The 23,338-nt window shown below is 44.5% G+C and overlaps 1 protein-coding gene across 2 annotated transcripts in view; it reads left to right on the top strand.

Moving 5' to 3' along the window:
* The window catches only part of SCAF8 (SR-related CTD associated factor 8), a 104,211-nt gene extending 98,116 nt beyond the window's left edge, over positions 1 to 6,095 (top strand). For both annotated transcript variants that reach the window (XR_015707999.1, XM_087773584.1), the window contains one exon: positions 4,977 to 6,095. The gene's annotated coding sequence lies outside the window, so the exon portion shown is untranslated. The remainder of the gene's footprint in view (positions 1 to 4,976) is intronic.
* Positions 6,096 to 23,338: the final 17,243 nt, after the last annotated feature.

Here is a 23,338-nt window from a genome sequence, read left to right on the forward strand (position 1 = left end):
CTGAAATTTAAAGTCAGTTAAATTATGTAGGTTTTATGCTACTTGCTAACATCAGGAAAAGTTCTGCATTTGCTATTAATCTCTATTTGGTAACTTCAGTCTTACTTACACTGAATGTTACTAATTTTTCCCTCTGTCAATCAACATGCTAGCGTTACACTGTTTTATATACAGACTCCTATTTCTGCTTTTGAAAAAAATGCGTGGGACTCATCTCACTTAACTTTACCCTCGCAAAACATTTACACTGCAAAACCGACTGTTTTGTCTCTGTAGCGTAGAGCGAGCGCTAAGTAGTGGGGGTGGGACACCTACCCACCTCTCACGGCTGCTCCTGCCGCTTGTGTCAGACACTTGGGCGAGCGTGGGACAAATTCTCATCCTATCACTGACTGGCTGTAGATAACTCTTGCTGGGTACGTGACATTTGTCATGGGTTTGCTTGCCTATACAGTAGTGTCTAGGGCCATTAAAAATGTCCTGATGGTTCCCATGCTAATGAGGCAGGAAACCTTTAGGCCATCTGAGAAGGCACTAGACACCTAAGCATAGCTAACTGAGTCCCATCCTTGGGGACCCAGCCCAGGTGAGGTGAGCAGCCCCCTACCCCGTTCCCCGTGCCTGGGGCGCTCCCCTACAAGTTGTCTGAGGCGTAAGAAGAGATTTTGTGCGCGTTGGAACTGCATCTCTGTGTGCCACTTCAGCCACCGTGGAAAAGCAGCAGTCACGCAGGAAAAAAATGCACTGGGTATTTCAAGAACATACAGCAGTATTATACAAGGACCACTGTAGAATTACTGCAGAGGAATTGTCTTTATTTCCAGCATAGATGGTTTCAGGTCACAGTAATATCAACCCATCCACTTTGTCTCTTTTGCCCGTGGAGGGGGTTCACCTCTGATGCCATGTGTCCAGCTTTGCCTCACGCGTTGCGGGCTTTGCCTGCACTCAGCCAGGCCTGCCCTTGGGCCTGTGAGACACGTCCCGCTGCGGTGGCAGGACCCACCCCCTGCCAACAGGCGAATGCCTCTCCTCTTCCTCCCTTTTCCCCAGAGGGGTATCATCAGATCCCTGTTTCTGAGTTGGGAAACTTACTTAGGGGACCTCATACGCAGGTTTCAGTAGTCTTGGCAGAACAAAGCAGTATCCTATCCACGTGTTAGAGCTCAGGGCTCTTCAAAGCACATGCAGCCCATTCCCGTATCGTAGGCAAGATCTGCATAACCACACAGAGAGGGGACAGGTCAACCACTGAGCGGGATGGTGCAATCCCTCTCGTCCCCCTTTCTCTGCCAGGAGATGGCTGTGTCGTGACGCTGGTGCACAGAAAGCAGGGTTCACCCCTTAGCAGTTCACCTTTCCTTGCCTGCAAAGCAGACAAGCTGAGCAGATTTCATTCTGGATCACGAAGAGAGCGATGATGATCTCTTAAGAGAGAAGTCACCATGACACGTACATCTTTCCATGTCCACAGGGGATCATCTCTTCTGCTCCTGAGCGAGCTGCTGCCTGGGTTTTCTCTCAGCTATGTTTCTGATTGAGCAGTTCGTCTCTCTTTCCCTTTCACTGTTAGCAAAAGTCTTGATCCCAGGAAAGGTCAGAAATCCTAGCCCTGAGTCTGACAAAAAGACAAAGGTAGTTTTGGTATCTGGATGTCAACGATTCTCGATGAAGTCTTTTAAATTCTTATAATTTAAAATCCCTAGAGGTGTTCTCAGAGGGGCACAGACATCTGGTTTATCTCAGCCTCAGGACTTTTGACTTCCCGTAACACGCGATTTTTTGTGGGAATCCTTCTCTGCCTCGGCAGTCAGACAGTGGGCTGTACGTCACGAGCGGTCCTGGGTCAGGCTGGCTCGCCCATCTTTCCTTCTCCTATTTCCCTCTTTTCCACTGGAGAAAGTAGAAAGTATCCATGTGTACTCTTTATGTGGCTGTCTCTCTGTAACCACGTATTCTTCAGAGGACAGTCTTTCTCTTCTTTTCGCTGGAAATCCAATGGGATATATCCCTAAATATCAAATCAAATGAATTTCTTGTTAATTACAGGTTGGTTTTGTGTTGTACTTACCACTAGTTTGTATTTCAATTTCTGCTCTTCTAGTTCAGAACTGAAAATACAACCTTGTACATCACTGGGAAGGAACTGGGGGCTCTGTCTCCACCTCAGGAAGCAAGTTATTTCACTTTTCTAAGTAGCTCAGATGATAGCATAAACAGAATATATCATAGAGTGAGAAGTAGAAAAGGTCTGCCAAATAACCCAAATTAGGCAAGAAGAGTGATCTGTGCCTCCTGTATTTGTGGAATTGGCTTCTGTCTCCATAAAGATTAATGTAAATGGTAATCCGTTCTTTGAAAGGCTCAGTATGACCAGCCTTGTTGATGTTAGCAGTCCTTGTTCAGTATGTTTCTGATCAAGAACTTATCCAAGATAAATAGTAAACAGTAATTTTGCAGCTTGGAGATTTGTGAAGCTGTGCAACAGATTTATTTCCAAAGGAAGTATTGTAGTGGTATGTCTTTGTTGCTTTCTCAGTGGAGGTTTCCACTGAACGAAACTCAATTTTAAGAGGCTATGAAAGACTTCCATTAAGCCTAAATGGAGCAATATTCCAGTAGAGCACATACTTCATAAAAGTAGCTATATGGATGTAAAATCAGTTGTCAGCAAGACTGTATTCTCACTCAAAATCTTTTCTCCATAATGCTTTCATTTTCAAAGTGTATACAATACTTCATTTTAAAAGATATTTAGTAGTATTATCTGCTTTATTTGAACAAGACTGTATGGCAAAATATTTCAGTTGTTATTATTCTCGTGTGTGCTAGGGAAACTGGGCTAGAATAAATGATTATGTGAGTGCATAAATGATTTGGAAACCATACGCAGAGAGTAGTTCTCAGTGATACACCATTAAGTGCAGTTCTGCAAGTTCCTTGTTCTGGTAGTATTCAGTATTCTCACTGACAGCTTGGATGAAAGGTTAGAAAGTATGCTTAATAAATTCATAGAGCAGAACAAGTGTGTTGGAAGCAAGGCAATTGAAAATGACCTTGATAAAGTAGCACAGTAGCCTAGAAAATATCAGCTTTCCGGCAGTTAAATTAGAGTAAATGCAGAACTATACAGATAGCTCGACATAATCAGCTGCACATAAATACAGATGGGAAATGACTGGCCAAGCAGCAGTTCTGCAGAAAAGACTCGGTGTCATAACGATCCCAAGCTCTTGTGCTACTGCAAACAAGGCCAGAGCTATTGTGGGCTATAGGAAGGGGAGTAATAAAGCATAAAATGTAATTCTTGTGCTCTACTCAGCACTGATAAGGCCTCAGTGGAAGAGCTTTACCCATTAGCGGGAACTGCAGTTCAGGTAGGGTCCAACAAGAGAGCAAACTGGGCTCAAAGATCTAAGACACTTGGGCCTTCAAGAAAAGGTTGAAGGGTTGGTTAGTCTAGAGATGAGAGGAGGAAAGGAAGGCACGATAGCAGCCTTCGTATAGCAATGGGTGACTCCAAAGAGGAAGGGATTTAGTTGCCGTGTATGCTGTCGGTACAGGAAAGCAATAATAGGCTTAGGTCTCAACAAGGATGATTTAGTGTAAGCATTAGGAAAAAACCATAAGTGGCAAGGAAAAGTGGAGCCCTGGAATAGGTTGTTTAGGGGGAATTCATGGGGACTTCAGCCTTGCAGATGTTTAAAAATAGGTTAGGCAATCAGCAGGCGTGGTATAGGTCAGGGATGGGTGAAGCAATCTCTCAAATTACCTGCTAGCCCCTATGCCTTTAGTGATTTCTATCTATGTGATAATGATAATAATTAGACATGCAAAAAGTACTTTGGGTATCTCCACAAAATTTCAGGGTATGTGACAAAAAAATTAATATTAGTTCTGGAATTTATTGCATGACTTCTGTATTTACATTAGATCGAAGCAGTTATACTTCTTCTCATTTTGCCCATGTCAGTATTGATTGAAAATTACTAGGGTCTGATGGCTTTGTGAATGGTCTTTGTGAAATAAACAGGTGAACATAGACAGATACCTGTGGTAGGATACAAAGCGCTCAATTCTAGCCATAAGAAAGTTTGGTCTTTAGTCTGCTTATAGTCCATGGAAGAAAGATGGACACCTTTTACACATTACCTAAGGAGCGGGTGAGTCACCCTTCAGAGGTACCTCTGCCTCTCCTTCTACCTGTTCTGCAGCAAATATATATAGGAGGCGTATTCTTGGTATTTCTTTTTTTCAGTCTGTGATACTAAAAGTTTGGTTTTCTGAGAACCAAAGTGCCTGGACTTCACAGAGGACTATCTATCTGGGAAAATTATAAGTGGCAGGAAATCAGAGCAGATAACCTAGTGGTCTTTTCTGACCCTCGATTCTGTGAAGCTCGTTCAAGGAGTCATTTATGAAGGATTTATAGTTGTTATGATGAATAGTTTTTACCAATACATAATAGACGGGACCAATATGTGCTAGAGATAGTTCTATACCAAACTTACATAAGCCACTTATTAATCTGTTGGATTCTTGCTCGTTAATTGTTTATTAACCCTCTAAATTGTTTACACTGTATCTTGTGCACAGTGTGTGTGAGAGACAATACAGCACTTCTCGCCAGAAAATCTGCTATAAAAAATTATTCTTGACAGAGATAATATTGTAATGAAGATTTTAAAGTACTAAGCTACTGGACACTGAAAGGGAAAATTAATAATATTTTAAAAATAATGGTATGTTTAATCCTGGATAATATTCTAGGGACCATGCAGTATAAGACACCCTTCTCCCTCATAAGCTTCCTGTGCCTAACAGAGAGACTGTAAACTTTATCCCAAATCTATTATTTATGAAACATTTGCTATTGCCTGGTAAAAAGAAAAAAGTCTAATTTATAGGGCTTTTTAAAAATTGGAATTACGCTCCAGCAACCAGTGATGACTAGTTATTGTTCCTTTTGTCAACAGGCAAGATGAAGGAGGTTCTGGCAGCTTACCATGTCCCGAGCTCTGCAGAGTTAAGTGAGAAGTGCGCCCATGTGCTAGCGTGCATCACATCGCATCTTGGGGCTGAAGTGCCAGAAGGATCCCAGCGCTGCAGACTGAGACGGCTCTGAGCACCTCAGTACCCCGTTTCTGACAGAACCCAGGGATGGCAGACTTACATACCAGTATTACCTGTCTGGGGCAGGTTTAATTTTATAAATTAAAACCATAAACTCTATGAGTTTCTAGACCATATTTGTGCTGTTGAGGATGATCTGCTCAGATGAACAGTTTTGCGTCCATCGGAGAGACAGGTTCTTCTGCTGGACCAGAAGATGACAGTGGACTGTATATTGTAACTAATACCATTTGTAGCATCTCCTAGTGCAAATAATTGAAGAACAGGTTGCAAGAAAATCTTGTAGGGAGTAAGACATGCTTTGTTTTGATCTACAACTTTTAAAAAATGCTTTGTTTTTTTAAAGATAACCACTTTTACATAACACTATGTGTGCAGTCTATGTGCAGCTCTTCACTGTGGCTGTCTATATTCCAGAGATGATGAATTCCTTGTGAGACACTTGAACCTTTTTAGATTTGTGATGAACCCTTAAATTATGAGAGTATCATGAAAAACTAGAAGGGAAAAGTTCCAGGGCTTTTATTTGACTAGATGTCTCCAGTTACTTCTTTTTAGTGTCCTGAAAGGAGGCGGAAAGGGCGGGAAGTAGAAACGAAATACAAAAATTACATTGCATTTCTTTTTTGGCATATGCACCTATCCAAATGTGTGTTTGATCTAATAGCCAAGGGGAGAGAAACAGCTACGTTAGCTGAGCCCTCACATGAAAGGTCTGCATTTTCGGGCAGTATTTCCTAATTTTGTTTCTTGAATAGCTAGAGAAAAGAAGGAATATGTATATGCCCCACCATATGTGAAAAGGACATACTTGCCATTCCTTTATTTATTTTTGCTCTTTCAAAAATTAAAGTGCCAGTTATTTGGAATGCTGTAGTCTGTGGTCTCTTTACATTTGTTTAGCGAGATCCTTTCAGCAAGATCATTCTCATTACAGTGTAACTGCATGGTGACCACAGCTTTGGGCCTGTATAATAAAGATCTAAATTCAAAATTTTGTTTCTCATCATTTTCTCTACTTTTATGTTGTATCTGCAAGTCTTTGATTGGAATCCTGCTTATGGCTGATCACTGTTTAGAAGAAGATTTGGCAAAAAAATGTTAGAGAGGAAGGTATTGGTATGATTGGACCTTGTTCTCCTTTGTATCATTGTTCACAACAAGTTAAAGGGCAGAGGGATGCAAAATGTTAGCAAATCAATAGTAATGCTTAAATTCAATTCGCACACGAGGCCCCAGGACAATAAGATTAGGCTCTTTGCATCCTGGATTTAAGACCATACTAAAGGATTTGACATCTGGTCTCTATTAATTAGTAATCCTGGAAAGGTATGGGAGGAAAAAGCTGCAGAAAAGCTGAACCTAAGCTGGCTTTGATTTGCTGTGTGTGTAATATGTTGTGCTGAACACATGTACAGCAGAGTTTAAAAGCCAATTAGACTCTTTTTCCTTCCGCCTTCTTATTTTCTTCTTCAAAGACAAGTTTTTAAACTATAAAAATATTCTTCAGGTAGCAATTAAGTTTGTGTGAGCAAAGACTGCACATTGCATTTCAAAAATTAACGTGGTCCTGACAAGGCTTCCCTAGCCATGCTGCATTATAGGCAGGGTTTTGTCCTGCTGACGCTACGGTTAGCTTATAGCAAACATCTGAGTTCATGTCAACAGGGCATCCCGGACCTCTGACACGGGACCTCGGGCGTCACCGTTATCCTGCATCTTATGTAGTTGCATGCGGATGGCAGAGCGCTCACTGCTGTGAAGTCCATACCAGTGCATTTAAGCATGAATGGGGTCAGACAAGAGCGTCTCGGTGCAGTTTCCGGATCAATTTGAGCTGATTTAAGGCTGTGCTCCTGCTGACGGGAGGAAGCCCTGTCTTCCCTTTCTGCCCCGCTCGCACCTTCCCACTGCCTCCCTTGAAGAGCTGCACACCTCTGAGGACTCCTGCGCGGACTGGAAACATCCCCGCGTCAGAGTTCCGCTGCTGTGCCAGCTCTGACACCAGGAAGAGGGTGGGAAAAAACACCTTCTTATCAGCAGTTTAGTTTTAGGTCGGCTTACGCTGATGGAGGAACCGTGCCTTCAGGTCCCTCTAGCTGTCAATTAACTAATCTTACCTAAACTTTCTGTTTAAGCACATTGCTTTCTTATGGCTGAGAAGTGTTCCTTGATTCAGCGACACTGCAAAAAAAATAAAGCACTGGAAATTAATTAAATCCATAGGAAAAAAAACCAAAATAATAACACCTTTAAAATTACCTGTCAGTGGTAGTATTCGAGGTACAAGAAAAATACATTGCCATGAAAGGAATACATTCTTGCCATTCAAATTACTCTGAAGATCGAAACTTTTTCAGAAAAACAGAAGTGAAAGCTGTGTGCCGTAGCAATACCAGGGCAGCGTAGGTCTCGAGTGCTGGCAGACCTTTAGCTGTGAATGAGGTACATGCTCAGTATGTGGCCAGCTGGACCCACCAGAACTGTAGGTGCTTGAGCTTGACCATGGCATCGTTTGAATTTGAATGTCAAAACTACTTGCCCCAAGAGCAGGGCCTGTTTTAGAGAAACGGCTTTTTGTCGGTGCCGTACCGGGGGCTGCTGGAAGCTTGACCGTCCTGTTGGGTGAACTTTTCTGACAAGATGTGTGAGTGTTGCCCATCTGGTGAAGGAGTGATTAAAAATCAAAACACAACAAAACAGGCAAACCTCCTGGCACTCTGGTAAGGGCAGAGGTTGGAGCTTTTTGTTCTTTGGATGAATCCCCCTTTGAGAAGCCTCCCCATGCTTTCCCTCGGCATCTGGACAAGCCCTTCTTTGTGAAGGGACATGAATATGGAGAGACCTGCAGTGCACCCGTCTCTTCAATCAGCTTCAAAGGAAAGTTTCAAAAGTCATTATTTTCTGGCAACTTGAAACATCTGAATCGGGGTAGTGCTGGCTTTACAAACAGTATTAGCTGACTTTGATGGCTTGGAGCAATTCAATATTTGCACAATTAGAACAAATACTTAATGTGGACTATGTGGCTTAGCAGGCAAGAGTGTTGGTTTTGCTGACTGAATGTAATATGTGAATATGTAGTTCGCATTCAAGTAAGATGGTCTTAAGTCATTTCCTTAGCAGACAATAATCCATTCCAAGAATAAGAACATCTGTTCAGAGCCCAGACCTGAAATAAATAGTAGGTTTAGAGACAGGTCTTTCGTCCGGTGTTGTTTGGGTATTAGACATCTAAGAAACAGTTGACTCTTCAGGTCACAGCTGGGAATTTGGTGACAAAGTATGAGCATGTCTCTGCTACGGCTGACCACACCAAGTCTTACCTTCGACTGCAGTTCTGTTCCTACTGCCGGTCTGCATTGCTGTGATAGCACGGGCTTTTACAAATACCAGCTTGCTTTAGGTTCCTTACAGTTGCGTTCCCTTGTTTTTTGAACTATGGGTGTGTGTACCTGCTGCTGTTGATTCATACTGTTCATACAAGGGAAACCCCAACAGTTGGCTATCAAATGGTCATTTATTTTTTAGTTATTACTCAAAAAAGCACAAGTTTTTGAGACACTACAACCATATTTCATAAGCAATTATCTATCTTACTTTTTAAATTCTCTGTTGCAACCTTCATCTAGAAATCTCCAAATACTTGTCAAATACTAAATAAGGGAGTCTCACAGAAGTTTCCAGGCAGCATACAGTTTATTCTAATGTATAAGCAGATAAGCCACATCACTGGAGAGCTAAGTAGCTTCACTGATATTTCACAAGAAGTTGCTGCACTGCAATCAACAATAAACAAAACTCATTATAACCTTGTAAGGAAGCCGACATCTTAAAAAGTTACTAGCACAATTTTTCTCACTCCCTGTTGCGTTTTCGTTCTATGCAAAGCAAGCCTCTCTGTCAGCAGCTTCACCTCACCTCAGCTTCTGCAGGAGCTCTGTACCTGGCCCCTCTCCATCTTGCAAGAAACAATTAGGTTGTACTACTCCATCTGACATCCTCGACTGCCTCCCGGGAATCGCTGGGAAGGGTCATCTTCGTACTTCGTGTTGGGTCAGTTCCTGGCCAGTTTCAAGGCTGTCTTCTTCTCTGGCTTGGCTGGCACCTTCCTCCTAACGATAAATGATGCTTCTGAGGTCATGTCTGGTTTTGAAGTTAGTCTTTGCTGATGAAGTCAGAGGGAGAGAGCATGCTCCTGGCTACATTATAAAGAAGGAGAGTTTCTGTGGTGTGTCACTGGGCTCTGCACAAGGCCCTCCATAGGTGGTCATGTGTCGGATGTGAGGCGCAGACTTAATGAAATGCTCACCGTCAGTTATGAGTTTACTTCCCAGATGTTGTCACTGTTTTCTTAAACCCCAGGGCAGAGCTGGAAGTTGAAGTGATGGGCGGAATTAGCAGAGCGCTCGTACAGGCCGATAGCGAACCTGACTGGGAAAAACCCATCCATAAGAAGAACTTCCCATGCCATTACTTAGGTTAAAAGAGGAAAGGTAGCCAGGCACTCTCTCACAAACAAACTTAAACAACGAACTGGTGAAGTCAGAAAACTGCAAAGCGGCGCTGAAAATGGAGAATGTGCTGTTCACACCAGTTCTGCTTTTCACCAAGGCTCCCTATTGCCAGCACAGAGCTTTAAAAGACTTTCTACCTTTTTATTACTACCACTAAAAATAAGCAGAAAATGGTTTGATCAACTTGGAAAAAAAAAGAAAAAACAGTGTAAAAAAAGTTGCCACCTTCCAGCTTACAGGGAAACAGGCAGATTCAGTATTAACTCAAAGAGCTGAATTAAATGTCCCTGGATTTAGAAGCGGGAGGCAGCAGCTGCTGCTGGCTGCGGGAGCCGTGCCCTGCCGGACCGTGCTGCAGGGAGCTGCAGCCAGAGCTGCTGCGAGGCAGAAGGCACTGCCCAGCCACAGCCCCCCACGGCACGTTTCGTGGCAGATGAGCTTTGGCAGGAGAGGGAAAGCTTTTCCTATCTGGTCGTTACTCCTGGGGACAGCACAGCCATCGTAGTGAGAGCAGGCAATGAATGAACTGAAGCTAGACCAGAATGACCCCAAGCGCTCTGTTCATCTAATCCCAGACACCCTTCACAGCTACCACCCTCCACGTACTCCAGTATTCATGTAGTGGGTATGCACTGGAGAGTTCACGCTCCGTCTCCAGGGGAAGCTGGAAATGCGGAGCTGTAACTGTCAGTGGATGCCAGAAAAATAGCAATTTCAGTTGTACCTGTGGTAGTCAGCCAAACAATGATTTTTTCCTTAAAACCCCAAATATGTAACTTCAGGCTGAACAACATAAAGCCCCTAACCCTTACTGAGGCACAAAGATTCCTATTAAATCCAGTAAAACTGGAAAATTAGAAACTAAATATTCAAAACTGTGTCACCTATCATCTTTAATAAAATTCTGGAAGCTAGCCAAAAACAGAAGAGTGTTTACTTGTTTGTGTACAAGATGCTTTGTTTTGAAAAATAGCCTAAAAGATATGTGAGATCCAGATTAGATTCTTATCATATAAGCGCTATAAAACATTTCTGTTAGCCTTGCTTTTGCTGCGACACTGGTGTGTCCTGTGCGATAGAGATTTGGACAGTTTCAGGAATTCTCCTCCCAACACCCTCATTTATAGCAGTTTTTATCAATATCAGGTGGATTGCTAATCAATAACACTCACGAGGCCCAGAATAGGATCTGCTGTTGGGTTTATTTTGGTTTTGTTACTATTCTTTGTTCCCAAAAGCACTGCAAAATAAAAGCCAGAATTTAAAAGTGAGTCCAGGTAAGCTAAGTCAGAGACCTTCACGCTTTCCAGCTGGGAGACGCTGCCTGATGCCACACGTCCCCCCGCTCCCCAGCAGTGGGTATGTGAAGCAGCTGATCAGTGCTGTGCTGCAGTTTCTCTGACGAAAGCCCTGCCCCACACAAAACCGTGCTTGGTGCTACGTGGGCGATGTGAGGTGCTAGGCGCCTTGGCTTTCTTTAGCTTGGGTAAGAACGGAAGCACTTGCAGACCTGGAGGAACAGGCTCTCTGACGAAGTCAAGCCATAAGTTGGCAGAGATGGGACCTGCCATTTATGGTGGTGAAAGAGCTCCTCTGCGCAGCAGGGGAAGCAGCAACGGCCTCTAGCATAAGTAAAACCATCCCCGCAGAGTTTGAACAATTATTGTCATCTGTAGCTGGATGACACTCAAAGGAAATAAAACATATTTGCTTTTTCTTTTTCAGAACGCGTATTCTGTACATCAGCCAGTGCTTTTTCCGTGGGCATCCTCACAGCCTCCCCGTGTTTACCACAGCAACAGAGTAAAAGAAAGACTTGTTAGCATAGCTTTGAAATTTTCATCATTTCTTCACTCAGTATTGCAGCTTAACTTCACATAAATGATTTCAAGTACTGTTAGAATAAGAAAAGCATGGAATTTCCTTAGCTGTTGAGGTAATCTCCAAATAGAAGGATATTCATTCCTGTTCCAGCTCAACTTCTCAGGCAGTTTTACAATCAGCTTCTGCAGGGAATACCGGAGCAGTGATTCATCGTTAAGGGCAGTCCATCCCAGCACATCTCCAGGCCAGAACATTAGATTTCCCAAATGTCACAGTTTATAAAATATAGTCAGTGACGAGGCTCCATTTTTTGTGCTGTCGTCGTTCTTTTCTGTGTTTGTTTTTAAGATTTCCAACCCAGAGATGGTGATTTTTTTTCTCTTTATTCATAGGCATAAATTCAGGAGCTCCAGGAGCACTAAGCCACATATATTAGGTGATGAATCAAAGCAGTCTTGGAAAGCATCATGTGCCACGGCAGAGGCAATCAATAGAACCTATACACAGCAAATTAGTTCTGTAATGAATTGCTTTCCGGGTCCTGGGCCCTTCTTGTATGTAATCACTTTGTTATCTCTTCCCATAATAGTACAGACTATGTGCCAGTGTCGACAGAGAAATTCAAGGGAGAAAAGAGTGTCCTGGATGATGAAGATATCCATGTCATATGAGTCCATTCAGTAACATAGCAGGTCCTTTCCCCAGTTAAGTCAGTGGGAATCGATTAGTCCTAAATAGTCAAGGCTAGCAACAACTGAACCCAAAAGAAAGAAGTAGCAAGCATAGAAATACAGAATGGCACGATGCATTTTTTCTGAAATAATTGTGTTTTTAATCTTTCAAAAACCCAAAAGGAAGATTCGGTTACCATCTTAAATAAGTTTCCAGCGGTTCCAGGGGCACACTAACCTTCAAGACCAAACAAGAGCTCTCTGGTCCCTAAGATTCCTGGTCTTTAGTCAAGAACAATGAAAAATAATAGAAACACACGAAGACCAGTTGAAAGATGAAGCCTCATCAACAGTGGCAGCACTTCAAATGATCAATGCTGCCATTCAGGTTTGGAAAGGCAATTTCAAAGTCAGTGACATATTTATATGGCTTGGTCCCCAGTAGGTCCTTCCTCCCATCCTTGCTGTGTTTCTGTTTGTGCACAGGGAAGGTAAAACCATGCTCTGAGTCATGGGCATGCGATGAAGTTGAAGCCAACGACCAGTTTTGCTTCATTAAAACTATAATGAGTGTTGCTGATCCTGGAAATTTTGGTCACTGCTTTGTGGCAAAGCTGTGTACGTCCTTTCAGGGCGATCGGCCGCAGCAGAGCCAGTGTGAGCATGTGGCCATCTTTCATCTTTTGATGAGCGCTCCCAGCAAAACAGTTGCTACGTTCCAGGGTAAATCAAGGCGGGACATCTGAGGTCAGAGCTCCAGCAGCACAGCGAAGCAATCTGATGTCAACAGCTACCGACCTGCTGCAGCTGGGAAGCGTGGGTCATGTAACTTTCAAATGCAGACGAATAGGGCCTTGTAATAAAGCTTAACTTCAATCTTAGGCTTTTCAGATTATTAAGCTATATAAGAAATACAGATGCTTTGCTATTGCCTTTGCTACCACATGCCCAGTTAGATATAATTCCAGTCAGCCTCACTCTTTTTGTCTGTCTTCTTAAAAAGTCCAGGTTGTTAGGACCCATTTCGTATTTGTTTCAGAACACCTTCTTAAGTATCAGACACGCTCTGAGTATGCTCTCCAATGCTCTTTATGTTCTTACGGGTGAGGACTGTCGCTTAGGCGGGGTTAAGAGCAGTACTCTGCCACGTTTGGCACTTTGTCTCCGCAAGGCCTTTCCAGGGCAGGTTGTGCCCCCCGTGCAGGGGCAGGGGGGTGGAGGGTATCTGCCTTTCCCAGCTGCGGCGCTTGCCACCCTTCCCGCGGCGGCCCATGGGCCGGGGTGGCAGGTCCCCCCGCCGGGCCCAGGAGCGGGCGGCATGTCCTGCTGGGCTTGCCAAGAGCTAAAGGGCTGAAGCCGAACCCGAGAGCTGGGTTGCTGCCACTGCAGACTGCAGACTCCAGACGGGAGGGATCTTTGGCAGCATTCCTGGGTCTCCGCATGAAGGCAAAGGGAGCCAATTACTAGCTAAATGAAATTATATATTCAGTCGAAGTTTAGACAAGACAGAGTAACTGATTGCATTCCTTGGGAGACTTGAATAAAAACACCTCTCAAAAGAGCTTTTACTCAAAAGCAAGGGCTGTTTGCCCAAGTACATTTTCCTTCTGGCCGATGTAAATCTAGCGCATTTTTTTTTCCCTGTGCGCTGTTAAACCTTTTCATCCTTTCAGAACCAAAGTGACTTCGGACTTGTTTGCTTTCCCTTTATTTTCCCTTGGCTCACTTCCCCCGGTTTGCAGCGTGGCCCCGGGTGTCCAGCGCCACTTACAAGCGGGTCGTTGCCCCAAATCCCTCGCAGGGCTGCCGCGCTGCTCCGGCCCCTGCCGCGGCGGGCGGCGGGGCTGGGGGAAAGGCTCCGGCCGCTGCCAGCGGGTTTTCCCCGCAGCTACCACCGGAGGGAGCCCTTGCCCAGCGCCGCCGCCGCCGCGGCCGCCCGGGGCCGGGGCCGGAGCCGGGGCCGGAGCCGGGGCCGCCCGGGCGACCGGGGGGTGCCCGGGGGAGTCTTGCGGGCTGAAGCGGTTGTTCTCGGTCAGTTGTCCGTCCTGGCAGAGCTGTGGTTTCCTACTCGAAACTATTTCAAATGAAAGAGAAAAATACGATCTGGGGGTGGGTAGTTTCTAAGCACTTTTGCCCGTCGGAGGGCTGGGGGGACGCAGGCGGGTTTGCTGCTGCCATGCTCGGGTCCGATCACCACTTTCCCCCATTACTTGAGGAAGCTTTTCACACAGCAACAGGGAGAAAAAAAAAGAAGAAATAAGCAGGAAAATGTCATTTTGAGTCTGGCGCTATATTGTACAGCCCGTTCTGTCATTACTCCCATGGGAAATGACATATTCTCCTGCAATGACCATTATCAGTTTTATTACAGAAATTTTCTACATTCCTCAGGCTTCAGCTGCAGTTGAGCCCATCTGCAGGCTGCCCGGCAGAAAGCAAACAGCCGCACATGTCTCTGCGCACTGAAGCTGGGTCTGGGGATTAGCAGCTAACTAAGAGATTAGCTTTTATGTCTGGGCACCGGGGCGTTCACAGCACTTGCTACTTGAACCAGCCTGTGTGGCTGGCCACGGAGGAATGGCTCAATGCAGAGGCCAAGTCAGACAGCAGGTAATGCAGCCCCCAGCTTTGTATAGCCATGGCCAGGGTGCACCTGGGAGCCCTGACAGGAGGCTTCAAGCTCCGTCTCCACTTCAGCAGCCAAGCCCGACATGGGAGCTGGCTGGTGCAAGCAGAGCAACGAAGGTGCTTTCTAGCAGGACAGCTTAGCCCAAGCAGAGCTGTGCGCAAACACAGCTGCTACCATTCCTGTTGTCTCTGAGCAGCACGGTCAGAACTGACTTGGCATCGTGCTGTGCAGATGTAGCTTGACAGGAGAGCATATCTTGACCAGATCCTCATATGGCAAGAAACTGAAATGTAGCTGGCCAATAAAGAGTTGACATGACCTTTGGGACGGTTTGTGAAGGAAGACTGAGAAGGGATGTGAACCCATAAGCTCTCTGAAATGCCACAAAATCATGCAGTGGTTGCAGAGCTCACAAACACTTATGGTGCATTTGAGACTAAGCAAAGATGTTCCCTGAAGCAAGGGCTATGGATGTGTGTGGAGAACTTTTATTGTCCCCTTGCTGTCCGTGTGAAGAGTCGGAGGCGGGGAACTGCGAGGGGAGTTACTGTACACAGCTGCTAACACTGGAAAAGGGAAAAGCAACTTGCCCGAAAGAGAAACTGCATCTCATCTTCACACAGCCTGAGGACCTTCATGCCTGGGGAAGTAGAAGTCGGTGTGAATATTCAAACTGGGCAGGCTGTAATGTGAGCACTGAAAGAAAGCGCTGCAGTCCGGCAGAGCCTGAGGAATGTAGGTCCCTGGCATACTGGTTAGCAACTGTCTGTGTTTTCAGGCAAGCTTCAATCCAAAGGTGGATTGAAATAACAGACCATCCAATTTGATTGTAGCAGGAGATGAGAGAGACAGAGAAAAGCAGACAAGGAGATCCATTATAACTCAGCCAGAACAGAAGGAAATATTGAGACCTCCTGCATCAGGTAGGGTGTTTCTTGTCCCAGATAGAAAGCCTCTACCTTTGGCATTAAACCTGAAAGACCCAGAAACATCAAGCTGCTGAAGCCAAAGCAGCTAAGCCTGGGTTAAACAGCCGGCAGAAATGTCTAGTTGGAGCAGAGGTGGCAGCCAGGGTAGTAATACTCATTCACTTGGACAGATTTGTCTTTTCTTCCATTTAATCAGTGGCTCTGTCTGCTTTGCTTTATGGTCCTCGGCAGCTGTAGCACGCACTTTCCACGCTGGGCAGCCAGGGACAGGCTGAGGAGCAAGAAATACAGTGGTGTCCTTTGTGCCTTACCAAGAGCAAGACCTTGCCCCGTCTTGTGTTCCTTCCTTTCTGCCCTCTTCAACACACTTCTCTTTCTCTTTCCAGCCTTTTGTAGTCTTCTTCTGCCCTGCTCCTGCCCCTCCATCTCTATAGACGATCCCCACATTTAAAGAATTTTGAATTTAAATTGGCCTTCCCCTTTCTCCAGAAACAGCTTTTCTCAGTCCCCTCATTTGTGGGCCTATGGGTCAACTCCAAGGAGGACTCAGGAGTATGAACTCTTTGGTTGCTTTCCGTGGCTCTTGTACAACAAGACAGTATACACGTGTATTGTGCTCAGTGTAAAAAAACCATCTCTTTCATCAGTGAAAACATAGCCCCTGTGCCTGCCAGGCCAGCTCTGTGGATTTTATTGCATGTCATAGCGGAGGGATGGCTGCGAGCAGATAGGCGTGAAGGCAGGTTCAATGGATTTTCAGCTGTGAAAATACATTGGCAGTCTCCCCCAGTCCCAGGAAGACTGAGTACAGCCACAGAGCAAGTTCTCTTCACGTGGGTGAAACCCCTTGAGCTCTCCAGAGCAATGTCCCTGGCAATGCAGGAACACCCGAGGGATAGGGGGTCTCCTTTTACCTGGTCCACATATACTTTTGCAGGCCCACCGCTGGTCTGAAGCTGGTGGCTCCAGCAAGGCTGTGCTTTACAGTGCCCCACATGGACTTTCTTGGAGGCTTTATGTCACCAGAAGGTGCCTGCAGGCCCCTGCCAGGCAGAAGGAAAGGGTTACATGCGTCATTAACAGGCCGTGTTTACACAGAAAAAACAAAACTCTTCAGAGAACGTGATGTATGCACACAGTGAGGCCAGTTGCCTTTTTTAAAACACGGTGACATACTTGAAGGCTGCCAGATTCTGCAGCTCTTACATGGTATGTGGACGGTGAATTTTTTCATACTATTCAACATTTGCCTGAGTCTGAATTTAATTAAAAACAGATTGAGAAGCTGAGAGGAAAAAAAATTAAAAAAGAAACCAGAATTAGGAATTACAAAAGCCAAACACAAACCCTCTGCTAATTGTTGCTGCTTGGGGTTACAACATATACAGAAGACGGCAAAACCACTGTCAGTGAATCACAGCCAAATGCGTCGATTTGTTTAACTCCTTGGGAGTCGTGACATGACTCATTCCCAACCTGGAGACCAAAGGGAGGTTTTGAAGGGAAAAATGTCGGATAAAGCAGGCTCCTTGCAAAACAGCGAGGACAGTTTTAATTCTAGCCTTTGAGATCTGATTCATTAATGCTCTGATTCATTAATGCTCCGCAACGTGATTGCAAAACATGACCGTCCCCATTTGGTAACATCGGATGCTCGTGTTGAGTGGCGCAAATTGGCTACATGTGGGCTGGACAATGCTGGGCTGGACAATGCTGAGCTGGACCTCATTTCTGTCACTGACAAGTGCTTTCTAATATTTTGATGTGTTTTTTTCATACAGTTTTGAAAACCTAGTTTTGAAATCAGTGTGACTAATTTACAGACAGGGTCCTAAAGCCGTTAGGTGCTGTAAAAGATATTAATCAAAAGACGGCATCCTTCTTTTCCAGTGGAGATTTGTCGAGCATTGCGTCTGATTCACATGGGAAAAGAAATTTTGACTGTATGAGCCACTTCAGTCTTTGGACACTTAACAAAATGTATGGTGTGATTTGATGCATGACTAATGCGTTTGTGTATTTTAAGAGTCTGTGGATGCTAATGGAAGTTACAGAGCCATATCTAGAAAAGAAGACACTTCAGAGTATACCGGTTCATTAACTTTCATCTGTACGTAATCAGCTGCTGTTTTATAGATCTAAAAAATTCCTTAATGCTCTGTATGTTTTAGGACTGCATTTTAAAAATCCTCTACAGTAGGTCTTTGTTTAAACATCCCACTCATCTGCCATTAACCATCTCATTGTATTTTATTTCAGCTCATTTGCAAAGCCTGTGCTCTATCTAATTAATGCAAATCTTGCTGCTTGCTGGGAGCTTCCCTTCTCCAACCTGTCACTCCCAAATACGTTCACGAGAAATTTTAGCCTCCTTTTGTTAATAGCATTTGTGAAGTGACCCTTATTCTCTCTGGATACCTTCATTATTCACAGGTAGTTACTAAGTAACCCGTACGAATGCTGCAGGCAATACATCTCTTATTAAGAGTTGCGCACTCTGGCTATTCGTGTTGGTGGTGTGGGACTGAGGGCCCGAACCCTCTGGCATTGGCTCTACCCTCTGTTTGAAAAGGATGCTCGTGAACCAAACTTCTTGAACCTTTTTAATTAACAGGGATTTTCTAATGACAAACTGGGCTTGCATTAGCAAGAAAAAATGTAGAGAAAAGTCTTTATGTTCATCATTCTCTTTAACCAACAGTTTGCAACAAACAAGTGAAATATATTTCTTGATGAAGGTTTTTTTAAATTTTTCCCCAATTAGCATATTATCTATCTTCCTACTGGTTTTCCTTTCTAGTGGATAAAAAGTAATAAAAAATTATTTAGAAAAAGAGGTGAACTTTTTTTTTAAGTTCAGATAAAATTGCAACTGAAGTTTTTAATCATTTAAACAAAATAATTAGTTGCATTTTTAATTAATGCAACCATGAAAATTAGTATTAAATAATTTCAGTCCACCCTAATTGTGGATTTCCATGGTGAGAATTCATAGTAAGAACTGCTCATGTTACACTTAGTGAAACTTTGTGAATATTTTCATTTACAACTGGTAGCAGTCTGAAACACTTTGCTATTGAACTTTCTCATCAGTGTTTATCACTACCATTTAAGACTTTTTTTATACATATATATTTTTCAGCTCTCTGACGTATATTGTCTTGACTCATTTCCTTTTCTTTCTTGCTTTTGGCTGTGCTTTGCACAGGCACTATCACGATGTTTGAACACCCATCCCATTGCTTTGGCACTGCACTGTAATGAGGTATATGGGCAGAATATACCACACGGGGCCACAAAAATGATCAGAGGGATGGAGCACCTCTCCTGTGAGGAAAGGCTGAGAGAGCTGGGGTTGTTCAGCCTGGAGAAGAGAAGGCTGCGCGGAGACCTTATTGCAACCTTCCAGTACCTGAAGGGGGCTTACAAGAAAGCTGGAGAGGGACTTTTTACAAGGGAGCATAGTGAGACGACAAGGGGTAATGGCTTTAAACTGAAAGAGGGAAGATTGAGATTAGATATAAGGAAGAAACTCTTCACTATGAGGTGGTGAGGCACTGGAACAGGTTGCCCAGAGAAGCTGTGGATGCCCCATCCCTGGCAGTGTTCAAGGCCAGGTTGGATGAGGCCTTGAGCAACCTGGTCTGGTGGAAGGTGTCCCTGTCCACGGCAGGGGGGTTGGATTAGATGACCTTTAAAGGTCCCTTCCATCCCAAAGCTTTCTATGATTCTGTGATTCTATGAATGGACCAGAAATGAATTTTGAGCTCTGGGTCCAAGCACATCTCAGTTGACGTCAGTAACATTACCTTCATCTCATCCTTCTGCTGTTAGTACTGAGCAGAGTCGTCACAGCATGAAGGAGCCAGGAGAACCAAAAATATCTTCTGACTCTCTCTCAGGTCAAATATAGTGTCACCCCAGCCCTGTGCTGAATTTAAAGCAGTTCCAGTAGTGATGCCAGACAGTGACTCCAGTACCTAATTCTGCACTTAACAGAGAAATGGCATAACAGAAAAAGAAAAAGAAACTTTCAACCGCTCTGCCCCAGGACAGTAGGACCAGAAATCATTTTCAATGATCCCGTCACTGGCTTTAGACCCGAAAGAAAGGAACAAGGGGTCTCTGTCAAGTATGTCGCGACATACTTGTGCAAGGGCAAAGTCCCTTCTCAGCCGATGATGACCTCTTTAGGTGGTCAGGATTAACCCATTAGCAGAAGAATTTGCCAACCATTATTACCTAAGCCATGTAAAAACTTTTGCCTGTGGATCTGTCTGCCTTTAAACAAGAACAAAGGCCAAATGCATGTAGCAAAGGAGACGCTGAGCCCATCCTCTTCAGAAAACACGTGCTATGAACACAAGCCCTGCATCAGCGCACAGCGCTGCCTTAGCACTAAACTCTCCTTGGTAACATTGCAAAAACCTGTTCCTTTCACGTTTTATTCGTCATGCTATTATAATTGTTGCTCCATGGAGTAGCACTAGAACATTGCCCTTCCTTTCCCACGAACAATACAGATCTGTAAATTGGTGTTGCAACTGCATCTGTCATAAATTGGCTGCTAGGCAGTGTTATAAATGCCAGGTGTATTGTAGTATTTTTCGCCTACAAGGCAGTGCAATTATCAAACACTGATTTGGGTTTATTCTGTTTCCCCATGAGAGGTGACATTCGTGCTATTCAGCACTCGTCGGGATTTCGACATTACCTTGGCTTTTGCCGGCAGCTGCCTGGTGCTGTGCCTTGCGACGCTGCTGACTCTGCGGCAGGCATGGGAAGGCTGACGGTGGCTGCAGGTCCTGCTGGGATCAAGCTCTGTAACAGCGATGTCAACCTGCTGAACCTAATTGAAGGGGAAGACGTGTTGATTTAGAAACAGTGCAGGCAGTGTTGCATTTTCGAGGAGCTCTTAAGTGCTTAGTCCTTGGGGAGCCAGCTGTGGAGCTGTGGTCTGGATGCAGGCCCTGGCATACTGCAGACATTGAATAGGGATAGGTTTACTCTGTGCTAATATCTGTTTACCTCTGGTAAAAAGTTCCAGCAGATTTTTGTTTCTTGTTTACTTTCTTGAAAATGTCTTTTGGGAAAGCAAATTTATTCATGTATCCATGCTCTGGCTTTACTTGACATCTTGACTGGTGGTTTTCATTTTCCTTAAGCTGCCCCCACCTACTGTACTATTTGAAACAAATGGACAAAAAAAGGCAGAAGTGTGTCTCGAGAAAAGAGGGGAGCAGTTGTGGTTGGTTCAGTGAAGTGACAAAAGCCTGTCTGAGATGAAGGGAACCTCTTACTGCTGTGCCAGTTCTGCTGGAAATATGCACTAGCATTTGATATCGATAAGCTTCGTGTGCAAACTGGAGCTATCAGCCAACAGACTTTCTGGCAACAGGGGTTTCTTTTTTCCCTGAAAGCAGGCTGGTGTCTGATATCTGCAATTGGCTGCTGTGACAGTACTCTGTCCTGTTTCTGAATTAAAAATACACCACTTGCCTCTCCCAGGAGGCTTCTCTTCCCGTGGACCAGGGGCAGGAGCTGACGATGCATGTCTCCCTATTGCACTGGCCGATCACCCCAGGTGCTCAGGGGACACTTCTTTTTCCATGAACATTAATTTCTTTGCAGTGACTGGGACTGCCAGGTAGCATGTCAGAGGGAATGCTGTTGCAGTGGTGCATTTGTGGGATTTCTCTGGGCTGTGCATCACCTTGGTTAAAAGAAGGGCAACTTTTTGTCAAAGGACACAGCCTCATTTCACACCGGATGTCTGAGTACTAGAGCAGAGTGACACGTGGTGACCAGAGCTAAAGTCCAGACAGGAGATCATAGTGATGAGCTTTCTGTCTTGCACAAGAAACCTTGCTGGGCTTTCCTTTCACCATAGGCTGACCAGTTGTCACAGCAACTCACTGCTTCTCAGGCAAAAGTATTTCAGAAAATCTTATGTCCTTGCTGTGGACTTATATAGAAGCAGGAGTACTTCCCTTGCGTGTAATCCTAAAGTGTGTCACTGTGTAATGCAGAGCCACCCCATTACTCACCTCGTGAACCTTGCAAAATTTTGGACTTTTGTTGTATGACTCACTCATCATACCTCTAAGTCTGTTCTAGCACAGGCAGAGGGTATGTGAGAGGCTAGTGGAAAACCAGAGCTTTTAATTGTCAAGGTTTAAAAGGCAGAGTCAAAAAGTGCTGCCAATGGTGAAAGATTGTATTTGTGTCATCATGCCAGTAAGCTGATCCATCAGTGCTGGAGCATGCAGGATACCTGTGTGACAGCTTTCACAAAGTCATACATCAAATTACAGGCACACATGAGTGCCTTCGGAAAAATGGCTTTTGAAAAACTCATTTTCCCCTGGCTACACATTCAAATTCTGTGAATGGATCACTGTAGATAAAAAATAAATAAAGAAAATAGGGTGGAGCAGTGTAAAATTGGGAAAAGTACTGCACAGCATATTCAGGGGGATGATTTATAGTGCAGCAGGTAGACAAACACCTCTCCTCAATCTCTTCCTCTCCCATCCACCGTTACAGTGATGTGGCATGCTAAAAAGCTGTAACAACCTGGTTGCTTCTAAAATTTTTTCAAAATAATACAACTGTACTTGTCAGGAAAAGCAAGTCAGAGCAGAATTTTCTCAACAGCAAATGGTACTGTTTGGGGGAAAAGGTAGGATTTGGCTTTGTGTCAGGCTCTAGAGCCTTCCAGGGAGAGAAAAGGCAGTGTTCATTTTTGCCTTCTCCACCTCCAACCCAAAGGGACAGTGAGGAGCACGGATGACTTTTCACGTCCCAGGGCAGCCAGCCTGAAGGGATCTCATTACCTCCCATTCAGCAGATATAAACAGCCAAGGCAGAGGAACAGCGTATGGACATCACTCCAGTGAAGTCCATGAAAACAGGCAATGCCAGAAGGACCTGAGGTCATTCTGGCCAGCTTGATGTTTGCTTGCTTCCAGCTCTTGTTTTTAATGATGTTACTGAGAATATGGATTTAAAGTGTGTTCCAAAACCGAGGGGGGGTGAGCAGTAACAAAACTGCATTTAGCAAGTGCAACATGAGAAGTCTGGTGAGTAGTGAAGTTGTCTCACCACAAAACCAAAGCTAGCCACTTGAGCCTTGCTAGCCAAGTGTGAAAGGTTTCCCCCAGTGAGCCCAGATGTGGGTATTTGAGCCACCAGGGGTAGCCAGATATGATGCTTTGGCTGTCCCAGTTTCTTACGTGCCACGAGCTACAAAAACTTGACCACAAGGGCTTGGAAAACAGATAGGTGAGGGTGGACATCTGTTTCTTACAGTGTGTAAAATGTGTCTGTGTGAAGCTTACAGCCTCTGTTGTTCTCCTGCCGTGAGACGCTGGGAGGTGTGGTGACCCCAGTTTGCATATGTGCTTCTGATATTGTGGACCCCAATATGGATCTGCTCCTGATAAAATGAGCGTAGAATTGATCACTATTTTCACATCAAATACTACAAGGCCAGTATCTGTGTATGTGTCCATTTTCTTACATATCCTATATCAAGAGCCAGACTGTCCCAGTGATCCAGATCGATGAAGGAGCATTAATTTGCACTTCCTGAGGACACAGCCCACCAAAAAATAGGTTGTCAGTAACTGCAGA

The sequence above is a fragment of the Nipponia nippon genome, unplaced genomic scaffold (assembly GCF_047370975.1).
Source record: "Nipponia nippon isolate SJK-2023a ecotype South Korea unplaced genomic scaffold, ASM4737097v1 scaffold_4, whole genome shotgun sequence".
Classification (NCBI taxonomy): Eukaryota; Metazoa; Chordata; class Aves; order Pelecaniformes; family Threskiornithidae; genus Nipponia; species Nipponia nippon.